At 46.5% G+C, this 21,626-nt stretch overlaps 1 protein-coding gene and 1 pseudogene across 2 annotated transcripts in view; both read right to left on the minus strand.

The window, feature by feature from the left end:
* acsl2 (acyl-CoA synthetase long chain family member 2) overlaps nucleotides 1–8,340 on the minus strand; it is a 30,126-nt gene extending 21,786 nt beyond the window's left edge. Inside the window, exon 1 of one of the 2 annotated variants that reach the window (XM_021621483.2) lies at nucleotides 8,206–8,340. The gene's annotated coding sequence lies outside the window, so the exon portion shown is untranslated. The remainder of the gene's footprint in view (nucleotides 1–8,205) is intronic. The other variant, XM_036935844.1, reaches the window with a different exon arrangement.
* LOC110535067 lies at nucleotides 3,538–18,460 on the minus strand (annotated as a pseudogene).
* Between the last annotated feature and the right edge of the window lie 3,166 nt (nucleotides 18,461–21,626).

Consider the following 21,626-nt stretch of genomic DNA (forward strand, 5'->3'; position numbering starts at 1 on the left):
AGGAATATCACGATCTGCGCACGGTGTTCAGTCGGTCCAGGGCCACCTCTCTTCCTCCACACCGGTCGTATGATTGTAGTATTGATCTCCTTCCGGGAACCACCCCCCCCCCGGGGTAGACTATACTCTCTGTCGGCTCCCGAACGTAAGGCTCTCGAAGATTATTTGTCTGTAGCTCTTGACGCCGGTACCATAGTCCCCTCCTCCTCTCCCGCCGGAGCGGGGTTTTTTTTTGTCAAGAAGAAGGACGGGTCTCTGCGCCCCTGCATAGATTATCGAGGGCTGAATGACATAACAGTGAAGAATCGTTATCCGCTTCCTCTTATGTCTTCAGCCTTCGAGATCCTGCAGGGAGCCAGGTTTTTCACTAAGTTGGACCTTCGTAACGCTTACCATCTCGTGCGCATCAGGGAGGGGGACGAGTGGAAGACGGCGTTTAACACTCCGTTAGGGCACTTTGAATACCGGGTTCTTCCTTTCGGCCTCGCTAACGCTCCAGCTGTTTTTCAGGCATTAGTCAATGATGTCCTGAGAGACATGCTGAACATCTTTGTCTTCGTTTACCTTGACGATATCCTGATTTTTTCACCGTCACTCCAGATTCATGTTCAGCACGTTCGACGTGTCCTCCAGCGCCTTTTAGAGAATTGTCTTTTTGTGAAGGCTGAGAAGTGCACTTTTCATGCCTCCTCCGTCACATTTCTCGGTTCTGTTATTTCCGCTGAAGGCATTAAGATGGATCCCGCTAAGGTCCAAGCTGTCATTGATTGGCCCGTCCCTAAGTCACGCGTCGAGCTGCAGCGCTTTCTCGGCTTCGCGAACTTCTATCGTCGTTTCATCCGTAATTTCGGTCAGGTGGCAGCTCCTCTCACAGCCCTTACTTCTGTCAAGACGTGCTTTAAGTGGTCCGTTTCCGCCCAGGGAGCTTTTGATCTCCTCAAGAATCGTTTTACATCCGCTCCTATCCTTGTTACACCTGACGTCTCTAGACAGTTCGTTGTCGAGGTTGACGCGTCAGAGGTGGGAGTGGGAGCCATCCTTTCTCAGCGCTCCCTCTCTGACGACAAGGTCCACCCATGCGCGTATTTTTCTCATCGCCTGTCGCCGTCGGAACGTAACTATGATGTGGGTAACCGCGAACTGCTCGCCATCCGGTTAGCCCTAGGCGAATGGCGACAGTGGTTGGAGGGGGCGACCGTTCCTTTTGTCGTTTGGACTGACCATAGGAACCTTGAGTACATCCGTTCTGCCAAACGACTTAATGCGCGTCAGGCGCGTTGGGCGCTGTTTTTCGCTCGTTTCGAGTTCGTGATTTCTTATCGTCCGGGCTCTAAGAACACCAAGCCTGATGCTTTGTCTCGTCTCTTCAGTTCTTCAGTAGCCTCCACTGACCCCGAGGGGATTCTCCCTGAGGGGCGTGTTGTCGGGTTGACTGTCTGGGGAATTGAGAGGCAGGTAAAGCAAGCACTCACTCAAACTCCGTCGCCGCGCGCTTGTCCTAGGAACCTTCTTTTCGTTCCCGTTCCTACTCGTCTGGCCGTTCTTCAGTGGGCTCACTCTGCCAAGTTAGCCGGCCACCCTGGCGTTCGGGGTACGCTTGCTTCCATTCGCCAGCGTTTCTGGTGGCCCACCCGGGAGCATGACACGCGTCGTTTCGTGGCTGCTTGTTCGGTCTGCGCGCAGACTAAGTCCGGTAACTCTCCTCCTGCCGGCCGTCTCAGGCCGCTTCCTATTCCCTCTCGACCGTGGTCTCACATCGCCTTAGATTTTGTCACCGGACTGCCTTCGTCAGCGGGGAAGACTGTTATTCTTACGGTTGTCGATAGGTTCTCTAAGGCGGCTCATTTCATTCCCCTTGCTAAGCTTCCTTCTGCTAAAGAGACGGCACAAATCATCATCGAGAATGTTTTCAGAATTCATGGCCTTCCGTCAGACGTCGTTTCGGACAGAGGTCCGCAATTCACGTCTCAATTTTGGAGGGAGTTTTGCCGTTTGATTGGGGCTTCCGTCAGTCTCTCTTCCGGCTTTCACCCCCAGTCTAACGGTCAAGCAGAACGGGCCAATCAGACTATTGGTCGCATCTTACGCAGTCTTTCTTTTCGCAACCCTGCGTCTTGGTCAGAACAGCTCCCCTGGGCAGAATACGCCCACAACTCGCTTCCTTCGTCTGCGACCGGGCTATCTCCTTTTCAGAGTAGCCTCGGGTACCAGCCTCCGTTGTTCTCATCTCAGTTCGCCGAGTCCAGCGTCCCCTCCGCTCAGGCTTTTGTCCAACGTTGCGAGCGCACCTGGAAGAGGGTCAGGTCTGCACTTTGCCGTTATAGGGCGCAGACTGTGAGAGCTGCTAATAAGCGTAGAACTAAGAGCCCTAGATATTGTCGCGGTCAGAGAGTTTGGCTCTCCACTCAGAACCTTCCCCTTAAGACGGCTTCTCGCAAGTTGACCCCGCGGTTCATTGGTCCATTCCGTATCTCTCAGGTCATTAATCCTGTCGCAGTGCGACTTCTTCTTCCGCGATATCTTCGTCGCGTCCACCCGGTCTTCCATGTCTCCTGTGTTAAGCCCGTTCTTCGCGCCCCCGCTCGTCTTCCCCCCCCCCCCCCCATCCTTGTCGAGGGCGCACCTATCTACAGGGTCCGTAAAATCTTGGACATGCGTCCTCGGGGCCGTGGTCATCAGTACCTAGTTGACTGGGAGGGGTACGGTCCTGAGGAGAGGAGTTGGGTTCCCTCTCGGGACGTGCTGGACCGTGCGCTGATTGATGATTTCCTCCGTTGCCGCCAGGTTTCCTCCTCGAGTGCGCCAGGAGGCGCTCGGTGAGTGGGGGGGTACTGTCATGTACTGTCATGTTGTCTTGTCTCTGTCCTTTCCCTTCACCCTGTCTCCCTCTGCTGGTCGTGTTAGGTTACCTTTTCTCCCCCGCTTTCCCCCAGCTGTCCCTTGTCTCCTCTAACTACCCATTCACCCCGTTCCCCACCTGTTCCCTTTTTTCCCTCTGATTAGGTCCCAATATCTCTCTCTGTTTCTGCTCCTGTCCTTGTCGGATTCTTGTTTGTTTGTGTCATTCATGCCTGAACCAGACTGTCGTCATGTTTGCTGTCGGAATCTGCCGGTCCATCTGAGCCTACCTATGTTTGGTAATTAAAGAAGCTCTGTTTAAGTTGATTCGCTTTTGGGTCCTCATTCACGCACCGTAACACTGAAGTTACAGTAATAACTCTAAATTAAGCATATAGGAGACACCTATTTCTTTGTTCACTGCTCAACACAGAATACCCGGATGTGTGCACTCCCTCATCGTTTAGAGAAAATATCAATTTTATTTTATTCAGCTTTGTTCAATTGTATTCTTCATTCTACAAAATAATATAAAATAACCGGCTGACAACATTTTGTGACCGCCACAGGCCTAGTATCGGGCCCTAAATGCATCATCCTCAGTGTAAGAGTCAAGGTAGACAACAGAAACAGCAACATGTTTGTTTGTAGCCTATCGATCAACGTGAGAAATAACCAATAGTTTTGTAAGAATCCGGTCTATAGGACTAGGAGGTTGCACACAAATCACAAATAGGCCTAAGCTACAAGAAATAAGCTACAATAAAATAACAATAAAGGCCAAGTAATAAAAATCTAAATGCATACAAGTTCCAGAGTAAAAGTCCACACAAGTTCACAGGCTAAGAATACAATTCAAATCAGAGACCGCAGTGTGTGCATGGAAGTGGGTGCTGGAGTGGTGAGCGAAGCTCGGGGGGGAAGGGGGCAAGTGGCAGGGGTACCTGTACCAGACAGGGGGAGCAGGCCTGGGTAGTCGGGAGCAGACTGAAAGGTGGGGTCCAGACAGTTGGGAGAGGCTTGTGTCGGGAGGCAGGGTGGGAGAGAAGGCTTTCAACCAGACAAGTGCGTGGTGGAGGAGCTTTCAGCAATGGAGCTTTTCAGTGATTAATATATTTTTGCTTTCTCCAATAAGGATATTTTATATAGCCAAGTAACTTGCTGACTATATCAAAACATTACTGCAGTATTTGGAATGATATTAACAAGAAACACTTGCAAACAGACACTCAGAAGCACACAAGACACACAGGTTCAGCTGTGAGGGCTGTGGCTGTCTGACATGATTGACAGGCACATTTTCGGTTTATCGTCCAAGCTCTAATCTTTAATTAGATTTGACTCCTGTTGACTTCATGTTTTTCCTCTGGTCAGTAAATAAAACAAACATAACATGACAAGTCAGTGACCATTTCAAATCACCTGTGTTTTCATCTGACAAGTGTCCAAGAGTCTTACTCCAAAGTAACCTGTTCTCTGAAACAAACAAGCACTCTGACAGACCCTGTGTGTTTGTGTACTAAAGCAGCACAGCCCACTCTGCATGAATGGAAACTAGACTTAAGCTGTCCACAGTGTTACCTTACAGATGTAGGATCTTAATTTGATCACCCTGTTACAGGAGAACTTTCCTGCAATGCAGGAAATGTAAAAATGTTTGTATATCTGAGGTTTAAAAAGGCTTCTGAAGTTTGTAATTAGACATTTCTGACTATATTATCCCTTGTGAAAAATGTAGCAACCTCAACAAAAATGTTATAATAATGAATTATAATCAACATAATAATTCAAGTGTCCTGCATTAGTGCGGGATTATTTTCCTGCTGTAGCAAACTGACTCAAATTAAGATCCTACAGCTGTGCCTCCCCTGTCTGTACCAGAGAGAGAGACAGGACAGTGTGTGATGGGCATTCCGAGTCTTATCGGTGAGCCAGATATTTTGGCTCCATTCACCTAAAAGAGCCGTTCATTTGCCTCGCAAACGGCTCTTTGTTTAGTGCTTGATTAAAAATTGTATGAAAAAACATGAAAAATAGAACATATCTAATGTAAAGGCTAAAAGGTTGGCTACTATTATGCCAGACCGTGAAATATGAGTTCAAATACATTTTTTAAATTAAATTAAACCACTTCCAAAAAAAGTGAAGTATTTTTAACACATTGAAAAAATTTGCGTGGACCAGAATGAGGATTTCTCCTCTAGCAACCTGGTCTCAGAGCATTTTGGATTATTCTATACGTAAAACTAAAACACTATATTTAGTATGATATGTTATTTTTCGTATGGTTTGTATTAATTTGTGGATGTCCATCACCCATTTTGAATGATGTGTAACGAATTACAATTCATACTGTATGGGACAAATTTGCAAAACGTACAATATGTTACAAATTTTCAAAAAGTAAAATATGGTATGAATTTTCTAAATGTACCATATGGTATTTGAATTTGCAATACGTATGATATCTTATGAATTCCAGCTAGGTGGCTAACGTTAGCTAGCTCACTAATGTTAGCTAAACTAGGGGTTAGGGTTAAGGTTAGGAGTTAGGTTAAAGGGTGGTTAGCTTCACCTGGAATGCTTTTCCAACGGTCTTCAAGGAGTTCCCACATATGCTGAGCACTTGTTGGCTACTTTTCCTTCACTCTGCAGTCCAACTCATCCCAAACCATCTCAACTGGGTTGAGGTCGGGTGATTGTGGAGGCCAGGTCATCTGATGCAGTCAAGGACATTCAGAGACTTATTGTGAAGCCACTCCTGCGTTGTCTTGGCTGTGTGCTTAGGGTCATTTTCCTGTTGGAAGGTGAACCTTGGCCCCAGTCTGAGGTCCTGAGCGCTCTGGAACATGTTTTCATCAAGGAACTCTCTGTACATTGCTCCGTTCATCTTTCCCTCGACACTAACTAGTCTCCCAGTCCCTGCCGCGGAAAAACATCCCCACAGCATGATGTTACCACCACCATGCTTCACCGTAGGAATGGTGGCAGGTTTCTTCCAGACGTGACACTTGGCATTCAGGCCAAAGAGTTCAATCTTGATTTCATCAGACCAGAGAATCTTGTTTCTCATTATCTCAAAGTCCTTTAGCTGCCTTTTGGCAAACTCCAAGCGGGCTGTCATGTGCCTTTTACTGAGGAGTGGCTTCTGTCTGGCCACTCTACCAGAAAGGCCCGATTGGTGGAGTGCTGCAGAGATGGTTGTCCTTCTGGAAGGTTCTCCCATCTCCACCGAGGAACTCTGGAACTCTGTCAGAGTGACCATCGGGTTCTTGGTCACCTCCCTGACCAAGATCCTTCTCCTCCGATTTCTCAGTTTGGCTGGGCAGCTAGCTCTAGGAAGAGTCTTGGTGGTTTCAAATTTCTTCCATTTAAGAATGATGATGGCCACTGTGTTCTTGGGGACTTTCAGTGCTGCAAAAGTTTTTTGGTGCCCTTCCCCAGATCTGTGCCTCGACACAATCCTGTCTCGGAGCTCTACGGACAATTCCTTCGACCTCATGGCTTGGTTTTTGCTCTGACATGCACTGTCAACTGTGGGACCTTATAAAGACAGGTGGGTGCCTTTCCAAATCTTGTCCAATCAATTGAATTTACCACAGGTGGACTCCAATCAAGTTGTAGAAACATTTTAAGGATGATCAATGGAAACAGGATGTACCTGAGCTCAATTTCGAGTCTCATAGCAAAGGGTCTGAATAATTATGTAAATAAGTTATTTGTATTTGTATTTATTTTTTGCAAACATTTCTAAAAACCTGTTTCGCTTTGTCATTATGGGGTATTGTGTGTCGATTGATGAGGATTTTTTATTTTTATGCATTTTAGAATAAGGCTGTAATGTAAAGAAATGTGGAAAATGGGAAGGGCTTCAAATACATTCAGATTGCACTGTATATATCAGGCCATGTATAGTGAACACATTGTAAATATGAAAATAGAATAGAGTCGTGTATGTCAATATCAGACTACAAACATGACCAATGGCATAACATCTCATCTATATGTAAATTCAACCAAGCAATAGGAATACATAAACATCGAATGCACATTTATGCATTGGCAAATGGATCCATAACCAACCCTGTTGCATAGTAATGTGAATAACTGATGATTAATAAGGGAAGCAGTCATGGACAGTCACTACCATCATGGGAATTGTATTAATTGTTTTATTCTGTGTTGCTACTGCATTCATCCCACATAATGCATAGTGCATTTAATGTTTTAAAAAAAATCGAAACAGAAAATCTTTATTATTTTTTAATAATTGAACCCGAAACGACCTCTAAAAGCATTAATCGCTCAGCACTACTCTCCTCACCACCTGTTCTTGCAGTGAGGAATTGCCATCTTCAGATAATGTTTTTTGTAACTTATCTAAAAAAATAATAGCTGTCTGGAGCACAAAAAGCATCAGTAGCAGTTTGCAAATCAGGGAGTTAAATGAACGGCTCTGTCACAGATACAATTTCGTTCCCGATGTTCACCAAAAAGATCCGTTCGAAAACAGCAGTTCGTTCGCGAACGAACCATCACTACCAGTGTGCCAACTCAGCCCTGCCCAGGCTGTACATTCCAACAACATGGGACAACTTTCAACACGTTGCCCGTGGTTTCCATAGACAGACATAGACTTCAAGATTACGGCAAAGCAGACACATAGGGACATTTAGCCAGACATGATTTATAGTGACTGTACAGCATGAACTGCAAAATGAGGAATTCCAAAGAACTCAAGCTATACATGGGTTTGGTCCAGCCTTTGTTTGGGGGAAAAGAACGACCACATAATTGTGCAGTTTTTTTCACACCATAAACTACAATTAAAAGTACAGAGACGTGCTGAAGTACATGTATATCCTTCCTTGAAACTGACTTCTTTTGACCATGCATTGTAAAGTTTAGAATATTGTGTTTTATAGTTACTGTGTGGATATTGGAGTTTTGCCCAATGCTGTAGCTAGCAAAACAAAAGGGCACAATGTTACAACTAAAACCATTTTGGTGAGGTCGGAGAGGTGAGGTCGAAAATCGTATTTCTGTCCTATCCATGCCAAATATATAAATCAACATGCATCATCTTCAGAACCGACACCTCTGTCTCTCTATCTCCATTGACATAAAATGCAGCAGGACAATTCAAAATTGTCAAAACATTTCAATGCATGTATCGAATGGAAATGATGAACAGGTTAAAACAGTGTATTGCACTTAAGCCACGATGGGTAGGCTACTTTGTATCCAATAATAGTGTCACTACTAGTGCGTTACAATTACATACTGTAGCTTATTTCTAGCGAGTACAGAACTTTCCCCATGCCTTTAAAGAAATCGTTTTACAAGTTTCGAGTTACCGCCTCTTACCTGAGTAAAATGTAGATCACCAATGTTCTTCAAATTGTGTTCCCCTACTTCAGCATGAGAAGCGAAATACTCACCCGCCACCACATGCCAAAGTGTTACCCCATGCTACACCCTAACCACCCCTCTTCTTTGACTGACGTCAGCTTGAAAAAAAGTATCGTGAGAGAAAAAGCTATTGAACGAGTAAAGCGCGTTACACTGTAACTAAATAAATGCTGGAGGTAATGACATTTTTCTTTTAATTGAAGTTGAAGAAAACATCCTATGATTTAACAACCAGATGTTGAATGCATTCACATGATGAAGCTCAGATTATGTATTTGTCTATTTACAAATAATCAGATATTGTGCCTTTGTGAAGTCCTTCCCAGTTGAAACCTTCAAATCACCTGAAAGAAAGAACAAGATAACAAACCTGCTGCTACATAGATGACAGTGCCACAGTCTGATGTTTCCATCTTTTTTTTAACTAGGCAAATCAGTTGAGAACAAACTCATATTTACAATGAAGACCTACCACAGCCAAACCCAGACGACGCCAATTGTGCTCCGCCCTATGGGACTCCCAATCACAGCCAGATGTGATGCAGCTAGGATTTGAACCAGGGACTGCAGTGACGTCTCTTGCACTGAAATGTAGTGCCTTAGACCGCTGCACCACTCAGGAACCCATTTCAGCCATCTTACTTGTGCTTCTTGTTGTCCTTGGACCCATTTCTATGATTCCCAAGTCTCTACGGGGTTGTTCCTGAGAGGCCTGGACAGAGAGACATCATGACACACAACAGTATGCAGTCATTGTTATATGGCTTAGCTGTGTTACACCTGCAGAGCTTCTTGATCAGATTTGAGGCACTCTTACTGATGGTTTTAGGGAATTCAACCAGATCAATCCCACGGATGGTAGCTGTGAACGTATTCATAGGATCAGGGCCACAGAATGGGAGACTGGAAAGGTAAAGATTGAGAGGGGACATGAAGTAGAATGACTTAGAGATGACAGAGAACAAAAAATGGGAAATAAACTATAGACTATTTAATAATATTACCTTCCACTCAGCAGCTCAAATACGAAGACAACCAGAGACCAGAGATCTACAGATACACTGTGGCCCTTGTTTAGGATTATCTCAGGGGCAACATAGCCAGGTGTGCCACAGAACGTCCTCGTTTTCTTACCCAAGCCCACTTTCTTAGCAGAACCATACCCCACCTGTAACAACTCTCCTCTTTGTCTGATGATGATGAATAGGAATCATCGGACCAACACCCAGCGTGGTTCATCATACATTTAATGAAATGGACTGAACACTGAATGACAAAAACAACAAAAGAGAATGAACGAGACCGAAACAGTTCTGTCTGGTACAGAATATAAAGACAGAAAACAACTACCCACAAACACAGGCGGGAACAGGCTACCTAAGTATGGTTCTCAATCAGAGACAACAATAGACAGCTGCCTCTGATTGGGAACCATACCAGGCCAAACACATAGAAGTACAAAACATAGAATGCCCACCCCAACTCACGCCCTGCCCAAACCAAAATAGAGACATAAAAAAGGAACTCAGGTCAGGACCCCACCCCCCCAAAGGTGCGGACTCTGGCCTCAAAACCTGAACCAATAGGGGAGGGTCTGGGTGGGCATTTCGCCGCGGTGACGGCTCTGGTGCGGGACGTAGACCCCACTCCACCTTAGTCTTGGCCCACTTAGGTGGCGCCCCTGGAGTGGCGACCCTCGGACAGGCGGGAGACTCTGGCGGCGCCAGGCAGGCGGGCGGCTCTGGCGGCTCCGGAGTGACGGGCTGCTCTGGCGGTTCCGGACAGACGGGCGGCTCTGGCGGCTCCGGACAGACGGGCGGCTCTGGCGGCACCGGACAGACGGGCGGCTCTGGCTGCTCCGGACAGACGGGCAGCTCAGGACTTACCAGGCTGGGGAGACATACAGGCGGCCTCTTCCTTGGCCGAGGAACCGGATGCACTGGGCCGAGCAACGAGCTTGAACAACCCTTCCTGGCTGGATAGCCCCTGTAGCCAGGTATGTGCGGAGAGTTGGAACAGGCCGCACTGGGCTGTGCTTGCGAAACGGGGACACCGCACGTAGGGCTGGTGCCATATAACCCGGGCCGAGGAGACGCACTGGAGACCAGATGCACTGAGCCGGCTTCATCCCTCCTGGCTCGATGCCCACTCTAGCCCGGCCGATTCGAGGAGCTGCGATGTAACGTACCGGGCTGTGAATGTGCACTGGAGACACCGTGCACGCCACCGCATAACACGGTGCCTGACCAGTACGACGCCCCACCCGGTAAGCACGGGGAGTTGGCTCAGGTCTCCTACCTGACTCCGCCAATCTCCCCGTGTGCCTCCCCCCAAACAATTCTGGGGCTGCCTCTCGTGCACTTTTCCTCGAGCCAACTCCTCGTAGCGTCGCCGCTCCACTTTGGCTGTCTCCAGCTCCTCTTTAGGACGACAATACTCTCCCGGCTGTGCCCATGGTCCCTTGCCGTCCAGGATTTCCTCCCATGTCCAGGAGTCCATTCTTCCACGCTGCTTGGTCCTTTGGTGGTGGGTAGTTCTGTAACGACTCTCCTCTTCGTCTGATGATGAGGAATAGGAATCATCGGACCAACATGCAGCGTGGTAAGTGTTCATCGTAAATTTTATGAAATTAACTGAACACTGAATGACAAAAACAACAAAAGAGAATGAACGAGACCGAAACAGTTCTGTCTGGTACAGAATACAAAGACAGAAAACAACTACCCACAAACACAGGTGGGAACAGGCTACCTACCAGGCCAAACACATACCAGGCCAAAGACATAGAAGTACAAAACATAGAACAAAACATAGAATGCCCACCCCAACTCAAGCCCTGACCAAAACAAAATAGAGACAAAAAAGGAACTAAGGTCAGGACGTGACACAACCTAAGGCAAAGCACAATCAAGTTATGAATATTGTCACACCCTGATCTGTTTCACCTGTCTTTGTGATTGACTCCACCCCCCCTCCAGGTGTCACCCATTATCTTCCCCATTATCCCCTGTGTATTTATACCTGTGTTCTCTGTTTGTCTGTTGCCAGTTCGTTTTGTTTCGTCAAGCCTACCAGCGTGGCTTTCGTCAAGCCTACCTACAGGCGGCCTCTTCCTTGGCCGAGGAACCGGATGCACTGGGCCGAGCAACGAGCTTGAACAACCCTTCCTGGCTGGATAGCCCCTGTAGCCAGGTATGTGCGGAGAGTTGGAACAGGCCGCACTGGGCTGTGCTTGCGAAACGGGGACACCGCACGTAGGGCTGGTGCCATATAACCCGGGCCGAGGAGACGCACTGGAGACCAGATGCACTGAGCCGGCTTCATCCCTCCTGGCTCGATGCCCACTCTAGCCCGGCCGATTTGAGGAGCTGCGATGTAACGTACCGGGCTGTGAATGTGCACTGGAGACACCGTGCACGCCACCGCATAACACGGTGCCTGACCAGTACGACGCCCCACCCGGTAAGCACGGGGAGTTGGCTCAGGTCTCCTACCTGACTCCGCCAATCTCCCCGTGTGCCTCCCCCCAAACAATTCTGGGGCTGCCTCTCGTGCACTTTTCCTCGAGCCAACTCCTCGTAGCGTCGCCGCTCCACTTTGGCTGTCTCCAGCTCCTCTTTAGGACGACAATACTCTCCCGGCTGTGCCCATGGTCCCTTGCCGTCCAGGATTTCCTCCCATGTCCAGGAGTCCATTCTTCCACGCTGCTTGGTCCTTTGGTGGTGGGTAGTTCTGTAACGACTCTCCTCTTCGTCTGATGATGAGGAATAGGAATCATCGGACCAACACGCAGCGTGGTAAGTGTTCATCGTAAATTTTATGAAATTAACTGAACACTGAATGACAAAAACAACAAAAGAGAATGAACGAGACCGAAACAGTTCTGTCTGGTACAGAATACAAAGACAGAAAACAACTACCCACAAACACAGGTGGGAACAGGCTACCTACCAGGCCAAACACATACCAGGCCAAAGACATAGAAGTACAAAACATAGAACAAAACATAGAATGCCCACCCCAACTCAAGCCCTGACCAAAACAAAATAGAGACAAAAAAGGAACTAAGGTCAGGACGTGACACAACCTAAGGCAAAGCACAATCAAGTTATGAATATTGTCACACCCTGATCTGTTTCACCTGTCTTTGTGATTGACTCCACCCCCCCTCCAGGTGTCACCCATTATCTTCCCCATTATCCCCTGTGTATTTATACCTGTGTTCTCTGTTTGTCTGTTGCCAGTTCGTTTTGTTTCGTCAAGCCTACCAGCGTTTTTCCCTCTGTGCCTGTCTCTCGATTATTCCTGTTTTCTAGTTTTTCCGGTTTTGACCTTTTCTGCCTGCCCTGACCCTGAGCCTGCCTGCCATCCTGTACCTTTGCCCCACCTATCTGGATTACTGACCTCTGCCTACCCTGAGCCTGCCTCCCGTCCTGTACCTTTGTCCCACCTTTCTGGATTACTGACCCCTGCCTGCCCTTGACCTGTCTTTTGCACGCCCTGTTGGATTAATAAACTGTTATTCATTCAAAGTTGTCTGCATCTGGGACTTACCTGAAACGTGATAAATATGGATTTTCGGTATCTCAATGGATCTATAACATAGATTTTCCAAAGTGAAACAGTTCTATGTATGATAATATAACTGTAACCTTTGGACGTACTGTATTTGTTTGTGTAGCCATGTACGAAATTGACAATTGCTATATTATTATAAGGATGCCACCTTTCTTCATCTTGTGTGGATTAAAAATGCATCAGATGGAGCTGTAGTCTTTAAGTTACCACTTTGGCTTATCCGCACTGGTCCAGAACTACATTTTCAGGCTTCAGGTCCCTGTAGATGATATTGTTGTGGTGCAAGAAGGTGAGGGCCTCAACAACACAGGCAGTGTAAAAACATGTGCTTCTGTCATCAAACGAGCCTCTGAAATGTAGAAGCAAGAGCACAATAGTGATCAGAAAGTTTCATGGGATATTCCGATGTTGTTCCCTAGGAGAAGTATTCAAATCCTATCAATTCAGTTATAAAATCCATACTGTAAAATATACAAACATAATATGAAAACAGTACTGCCGTTAGCAGTACCTGTTATTCAGTAGACTCCAGAGCTCACCACCTAGACAAGCTTCGGCCAGCATGTACAAGCACTTCGCCTCTTCGAAGGTACGGTGTAGCCTAGCAGTGGCAAAGAAGACACAGGTATTGTCCAGTTGATAAGCATATAGTGAGTTCACCAGTCTTAAATAAGGGCAGGGATTCAATCGAGTCGTGGGTTATAGACATTGTGGTTTTTAAAGTCAATTTCCGATTGAGCCGATATACGCAGCATTTCCCGTAATTGGGATCTCTGCGAACGCGGGAACATTGCCTAAGCTACAATGCCTATAAAAGTTCCAAGATGGCGTAGCAGTCAGACGTATTTGTCCTTCGTCTTGTCGTGTCCCATGTATGTGTATTTTGATACATTTTTCTTCGCATATCTTTTTATATCTTTCTAAACCCTTACTTCAAAATACTCTCCTGCAACCCGCCTCACCCAATGTGGGGTGGACCTGCTTTTTCTCTAAAGTATTTTTCTTTGCCTCTATTACTGGAATCTTTCCATAAACTAGCCAGCTAACTAGCCAGCTAACGGTCATCAGCTAACCTCTAGTTCGGAAAGCTCCCGCCAGTTTGTACAACGCGATTCAACCAGAGCATACCGGACCTATTTTTCTCTCCATATCCCCGGATTCCTATCGCAAGCTCTGAACCTTCTCACCTTCGACCTTCGCAGCTAACGTCCCCTGAATGCTAGCTGTCTAGAGCACAACGGACTGTTGGCTTACGAGACCCATCGAATACATTCCGAAGCCACTAGCTAGCAGTCAGCTATCTTTTCCTAGCGGTCATCAGCTACCTTTATCCCGGACAACTCTCGCCAGTCTGTACAGCGCGACTCAAACCAGAGCTAGTCGGACTTATTCTTCTCCATATCTCAGGATTCCTACCGCAAGTTCTGAACCTATTTTTTTTTTTTTTAAATGTACATTTTTATTATGATTTTTTTTAAATCCACCTGGAATGATAGCAGCTAACAACCCCTGAACGCACAGCCGCTAATCTGCGGCCTGCTAGCTATCTAAAGCACATTGGACTGCTGGCTTAAGAGGCCCTTCGGACATATTTCTTCGGCCACTATACATATTTTGCCAATTGGCCTGGTTTACCACACGGAACCTTGCTGATCCGTCCGCTGATGTAACTACACGAGGGGGCCACAACAGACTTTCCTCCGTCGCGTCATCCCTCTAAGGCCTTTCTGTTAGCCTGCTAGCCCCGTGCTGCTAGCTGCCTGAAGCCACGCACTGGACTTGTATGATCACCCGGCTACGCATGCCTTTTCCTAACGTCACCATGCCGTGTCGATTGCTGTTCTGGTGTGTAACTATGGTTTTATTTCACTGTAGAGCCTCTAGCACTGCTCAACACGCCTCGGCTAACAATTTAGTTCCACCTCCCATACACGCAGTGACATCACCTGGTTTAAATGCTATTTCTAGAGACAATATCTCTTTCATTATCACTATATGCACAGGTTTACCCCTACTGTACTCACATCCTACTATACCTTTGTCTGTACATTATGCCTTGAATATATTCTAACCGAGCCCAGAAATCTGCTCCTTTTACTCTCTGTTCTGAACGTACTAGGCGTCCAGTTCTATTAGCCTTTAGCCGTACCCTTATCCTACTCCTCCTCTGTTCCTCTGGTGATGTAGAGGTTAATCCAGGCCCTGCAGTGTCTACCTCCACTCCCATCCCCCAGGCTCTCTCATTTGTTGACTTCTGCAACCGTAAAAGCCTTGGTTTCATACATGTTAACATTAGAAGCCTCCTCCCTAAGTTTGTTTTATTCACTGCCCTAGCAGACTCCACCAATCCGGATGTCCTAGCCTTGTCTGAATCCTGGTTTAGGAAGACCACCAAAAACCTTGAAATTTCCATTCCTAACTATAACATTTTCCGACAAGATAAAAGTGCCAAAGGGGGCGGTGTTGCAATTTACCTCAAAGATAACCTGCAGAGTTCTGTCTTACTATCCAGGTCTGTACCCAAACAATTTGAGCTTCTACTTCTAAAAATTTACCTTTCCAGAAACACGTCTCTCTTTGCCGCTTGCTATAGACCACCCTCTGCCCCCAGATGTGCCCTCGACACCATATGTGATTTGATTGCCCCCCATCTATCTTCTGAGCTCGTGCTGCTAGGTGACCCAAACTGGGACATGCTTAACACCCCGGCTATCCTACAATCTAAGTTTGATGCCCTCAATCTCACACAATTTATCAATGAACCTACCAGATATAACCCCAAATCCGTAAACACGGGCACCCTCATAGATATCATCCTAACTAACTCACCCTTAAAAATACACCTCTGCTGTTTTCAACCAAGAACTCAGCGATCACTGCCTCATTGCCTTTATCCGTAATGGGTCTGCGAGCAAACGACCACCCCTCATCACTGTCAAACGCTCCCTAAAACACTTCTGCGAGCAGGCCTTTCTAATCGACCTGGCCGGGGTATCCTGGAATGACATTGACCTCATCCCGACAGTAGAGATTGCCTGATTATTCTTTAAAAGTGCCTTCCTCACCATCTTAAATAGGCATGCCCCATTCAAAAAATGTAGAACCAGGAATAGATATAGCCCTTGGTTCACTCCAGACCTGTCTGCCCTTGACCAGCACAAAAACATCCTATGGCGTTCTGCATTAGCATCGAATAGCCCCCGTGATATGCAACTTTTCTGGGAAGTTAGGAACCAATATACACAGGCAGTTAGGAAAGCCAAGGCTAGCTTTTTTAAACAGAAATTTGCATCCGGCAGAACAAACTCAAAAAAGGTTCTGGGACACTGTAAAGTCCATGGAGAGTAAGAGCACCTCCTCCCAGCTACGCACTGCTCTGAGGCTAGGAAACACTGTTACAACCGACAAATCCACTATAATTGAGAATTTCCATAAGCATTTCAGTACGGCTGGCATTGCTTTCCACCTGGCTAGCCCTACCCCGGTCAACTGCCCGGCACCCTCCACAGCAACCTGCCCAAGCCCCCACCATTTCTCCACCCATATCCAGATAGCTGATGTTCTGAAAGAGCTGCAAAATCTGGACCCCTACAAATCAGCCGGGCTAGACAATCTGGACCCTCTCTTTCTAAAATGATCTGCCGAAATTGTTGCAACCCCTATTACTAGCCTGTTCAACCTCTCTTTCGTATCGTCTGAGATTCCCAAAGATTGGAAAGCTGCCGCGGTCATCCCCCTCTTCAAAGGGGGATACACTCTAGACCCAAACTGCTACAGACCTAAATCTATCCTACCCTGTTTTTCTAAGGTCTTCGAAAGCCAAGTTAACAAACAGATTACTGACCATTTTGAATCACATCGTACCTTCGCCGCAATCTAGTTTCCGAGGTGGTCATGGGTGCACCTCAGCCACGCTCAAGGTCCTTAACGATATCATAACCGCCATAAGAGACATTACTGTGCAGCTGTATTCATCGACCTGGCCAAGGCTTTCGACTCTGTCAATCACCACATTCTTATTGGCAGACTCAACAGCCTTGGTTTCTCAAATGATTGCCTTGCCTGGTTCACCAACTACTTCTCTGATAGAGCTCAGTGTGTCAAATCGGATGGCCTGTTGTCCGGACCTCTGGCAGTCTCTATGGGGGTGCCACAGGGTTCAATTCTGGGACCGACTCTCTTCTCTGTATACATCAATGATGTCGCTCTTGCTGCTGGTGATTCTCTGATCCACCTCTACGCAGACAACACCATTCTGTATACTTCTGGCCTTTCTTTGGACACTGTGTTAACTAACCTCCAGACGAGCTTCAATGCCATACAACTCTCCTTCCGTGGCCTCCAACTGCTCTTAAATGCAAATAAAACTAAATGCATGCTTTTCAACCGATCATTGCCCGCACCTGCCCGCCCATCCAGCATCACTACTCTGGACGGCTCTGACTTAGAATACGTGGATAACTACAAATACCTAGGTGTCTGGCTAGACTGTAAACTCTCCTTCTAGACTCACATTAAGCATCTCCAATCAAAAATGTAATCTAGAATCGGCTTCCTATTTCGCAACAAAGCTTCCTTCACTCATGCTGCCAAACATACCCTCGTAAAACTGACCCTCCTACCGATCCTTGACTTCGGCGATGTCATCTATAAAATAGCCTCCAATACTCAGCAAACTGGATGTAGTCTATCACAGTGCCATCCGTTTTGCCACCAAAGCCCCACACACTACTCACCACTGCGACCTATACGCTCTCGTTGCCTGGCCCTCGCTTCATACTCGTCGTCAAACCCACTGGCTACAGGTTATCTACAAGTCTCTGTTAGGTAAAGCCCCGCCTTATCTCAGCTCTCTGGTCACCATAGCAGCACCCACTTGTAGCACGTGCTCCAGCAGGTATATCTCACTGGTCACCCCCAAAGCCAATTCCTCCTTTGGTCGTATTTCCTTTCAGTTCTCTGCTGCTACTGACTGGAACGAACTACAAAAAAAAATCACTGAAGCTGGAGATTCCCATCTCCCTTACTAGCTTTAAGAACCAGCTGTCAGAGCAGCTCACAGATCACTGCACCTGTTCATAGCCCATCTATCTACCTCATCCCCATACTGTATTTATTTATTTTGTTCCTTTTGCACTACAGTATCTCTACTTGCACATCCATAATTTGCACATCTACCATTCCTGTGTTTAATTGCCATATTGTAATTACTTCGCCACCATGGCCTATTTATTGCCTTAACTCCCTTATTTGACCTAATTTGCACTCACTGTGTATAGACTTTGTTTTCTTTTTTTCTACTGTATTATTGACTGTATGTTTTGTTCATTCCATGTGTAACTCTGTGTTGTTGTATGTGTCGAACTGCTATGCTTTATCTTGGCCAGGTCGCAGTTGCAAATGAGAACTTGTTCTCAACTGGCTTACCTGGTTAAATAAAGGTGAATAAATAAATACAAAAATAAACCGTGATCATATTGAGGTATGTTAGGCTGGTGGGTGCATACCTGAGGCTGGTGGGTGCATACCTGACAATGAATGGACTATGTGCTACCATGAGGATGTGTCTTTCCCTGAGGATGCGCTCCTGTTGACCAGTGCTAAGGATCTGATGCTTCCTCAACACCCTCATGGTGAAAAGGCAGTTAATGTTGGTCCTAAGCTGTATCTGAGAAAAGTATAAAAACATAAACTACAACGTCAACATGTGGGCCTATCCATTAAAATAAATGTTGGAAACTAGACAAAAACAATGCAATGGGATTTACTGACACATTTTCAAGCCTGACCCACTACTTCCTCCCAACTCACCAGCTCAGAATGACCGATTTCCCCCTCTACTAGATGCATATGACCTGGAAATCCCGAAGAGACACGTTGAAGAGGAGAGCTGCATCTTCCTCTGACCAGCTGTCATGGAAAAGAAGAGTTACCCATGTTGCTTTACTGGTTCTAAATAAAGGTTAAATTCATCGGAATGATTCATTTGGATCATGGCTCATTAAAATACAAACAGAGAGATAGAGAAAGAAAACATATTATAAGCCTTATGATAAGACATAATAAAGGTTCATATAAGCTTATAACAAGCACTAACACAATATACAGTGCATTCGGCTAGTATTCAGACCCTTTCCCCTTTTCCACATTATGTCATGTTATAGCCTTATTCTAAAAATGATTAAACCAATTGTTTTCCCCATCAATCTACACACAATACCCCAAAATGACAAAGCGAAAACAGTTTTTTTAGCCATTTTTGCACCTAAAAAATAAAATGAAATGAAATACCTTATTTACATAAGTTTACAGACCCTTTGCTATGAAACCCGGCTCGAAATTGAGCTCAGGTGCATCCTGTTTCATTGATCATCCTTGAGATGTTCTACAACTTAGAGTCCACCTGTGGTAAATTGATTGGACGTGATTTGGAAAAGACACACACCTGTCTATATAAGGTCCCACAGTTGACAGGGCAAATCAGAGCAAAAACCAAGCCATGAGATCAAAGGAATTGTCCGCAGAGCACCGAGAAAGGATTGTGTCTAGGGACAGATCTGGGGAAGGGTACCAAAACATTTCTGCAGCAATGAAGGTCCTCAAGAACACAGCGGTCTGTATCAATTTTAAATGGAAGAAGTTTGGAACCACCAAGACTCTTCCTAGAGCTGGCCGCCTGGCCAAACTGAGCAATCGGGGGAGAAAGGCATTGGTCAGGGAGGTGACCAAGAACCCGATGGTGACTCTGACAGAGCTTCATAGTTCCTCTGTGGAGGTGGGAGACAGACGGAAGCCGCTCCTTAGTAAAAGGCACATCACATCCCGCTTGGAGTTTGCCAAAGGACACCTAAAGATTCTCAGACCATGATAAACAAGATTCTCTGGTCTGATGAAACCAAGATTGAACTCTTTGGCCTACCTATAATCCAAGCGTCACACCTGGAGGAAACCTGGCACCACCCCTACAGTGAAGCATGGTGGTGGCAGCATCATGCTTTGGGGATGTTTTTCAGCGTCAGGGACTGGGAGACTAGTCAGGATCGAAAGAAAGATACAGAGAGATCCTTGATTAAAACCTGCTCAGACTGGGGCTAAGGTTCACCTTCCAACACTACAATGACCCTAAGCACACAGCCAAGACAACGCAGGAGTGGCTTCAGGACAAGTCTCTGAATGTCCTTGAGTGGCCCGGCCGGAGCCCGGACTTGAACCCAATCTAACATCTCTGGAGAGACCTAAAAAAAGCTGTGCAGCGACCCTCCCCATCCAACTTGACAAAGCTTGAGAGGATCTGCAGAGAAGAATGGGAGTGTCATACCCAAGAAGACTTAAGACTTAAGGTGCTTCAACAAAGTACTGAGTAAAGGGTCTGAGTAAACTCCCCATAGCACTCACGTCAGTAGCCATGAAGTGCTTAGAAAGGCTGGTCATGGCTCATATCAACACCATCATGCCAGAAACACTAGACCCACTCCAATTCGCATACCGCCCCAACAGATCCACAGATGACGTAATCTCAATCGCACTCCATACTGCCTGTTGCCTCCTGGACAAAAGGAACACCTATGTGAGAATGCTGCTCATTGACTACAGCTCAGCATTCAACACCATAGTGCCCACAAAGCTCATCACTAAGCTAAGGACCCTGGGACTAGACACCTTCCTCTGCAACTGGATCCTGGACTTCCTGACGGGCCTCCCCCTGGTGGTAAGGGAAGGCAAAAACACGTCTGCCATGCTGATCCTCAACACTGGGGCCCCTCAGGGGTGCATGCTCAGTCCCCTCCTTTACTCCCTGTTCACCCATGAGTGTGTGGCCAAACACAACTCCAACACCATCATTAAGTTTGCTGACGACACAACAGTGGTAGGCCTGATCACTGACAACGATGAGGAGGAGGTCAGAGATCTGGTAGTGTGGTGCCAGGACAACAATCTCTCCCTCAATGTGAGCAAGACAAAGGTGCTGATTGTGGACTACAGGAAAAGGCGGGCCGAACAGCCCCCCTTTAACATGACGGGCCTGTTGTGGAGTGGGTCGAGAGTTTCAAGTTCCTTGGTGTCTACATTGCCAATGAACTATCATGGTCCAAATACACCAAGACAGTCGTGAAGAGGGCACGACAACTCCCTTTTCCCTTCAAGAAGCTGAAAATATTTGGCTTGGGCCCTCAGATTCTCAAAAAGTTATACAGATACACCATCGAGAGCATCCTGACCGGTTACATCACCGACTGGTATGGCAACTGCTCGGCATCTGACCGTAAGGCGCTACAGAGGGTAGTGCGTACGGCCCAGTACCTCACTGGGGCCAAGCTTCCTGCCGTCCAGGACCTATTGTATATACTGCGCGGTGTCAAAGGAAAGTCCCAAAATTTGTCAGACTCCAGTCATGCAAGTCAGACTGTTCTCTCTGCTACCGCACGGCAAGCGGTACCAGAGCGCCAAGTCTAGGACCAAAAGGCTCCTTAAAACCTCTTAAGGATCATCCCCTTTTTTCCCAATTTTTGCCAAGATGGACATACCCAAATCTAACTGCCTGTAGCTCAGGCATTGATGTAAGGATATGCATATTCTTGATAGCATTTGAAAGGAAACACTTTGAAGTTTGAGGAAATGTGAAATGAATGTAGGGGAATATAACACATTAGATCTGGTAAAATAAATTTAAAAGAAAAAAACAACTGTATTTTATTTGTACCATCATCTTTGAAATGCAAGAGAAAGGTCACACAGGTAATGTAGATGGAGTCCACAAGAGGGCAACAGTGTATGTACAAAGTTTCAGACTGATAAAT

This window comes from Oncorhynchus mykiss, chromosome 11 (genome assembly GCF_013265735.2).
Source record: "Oncorhynchus mykiss isolate Arlee chromosome 11, USDA_OmykA_1.1, whole genome shotgun sequence".
In the NCBI taxonomy this organism is placed as follows: domain Eukaryota; kingdom Metazoa; phylum Chordata; class Actinopteri; order Salmoniformes; family Salmonidae; genus Oncorhynchus; species Oncorhynchus mykiss.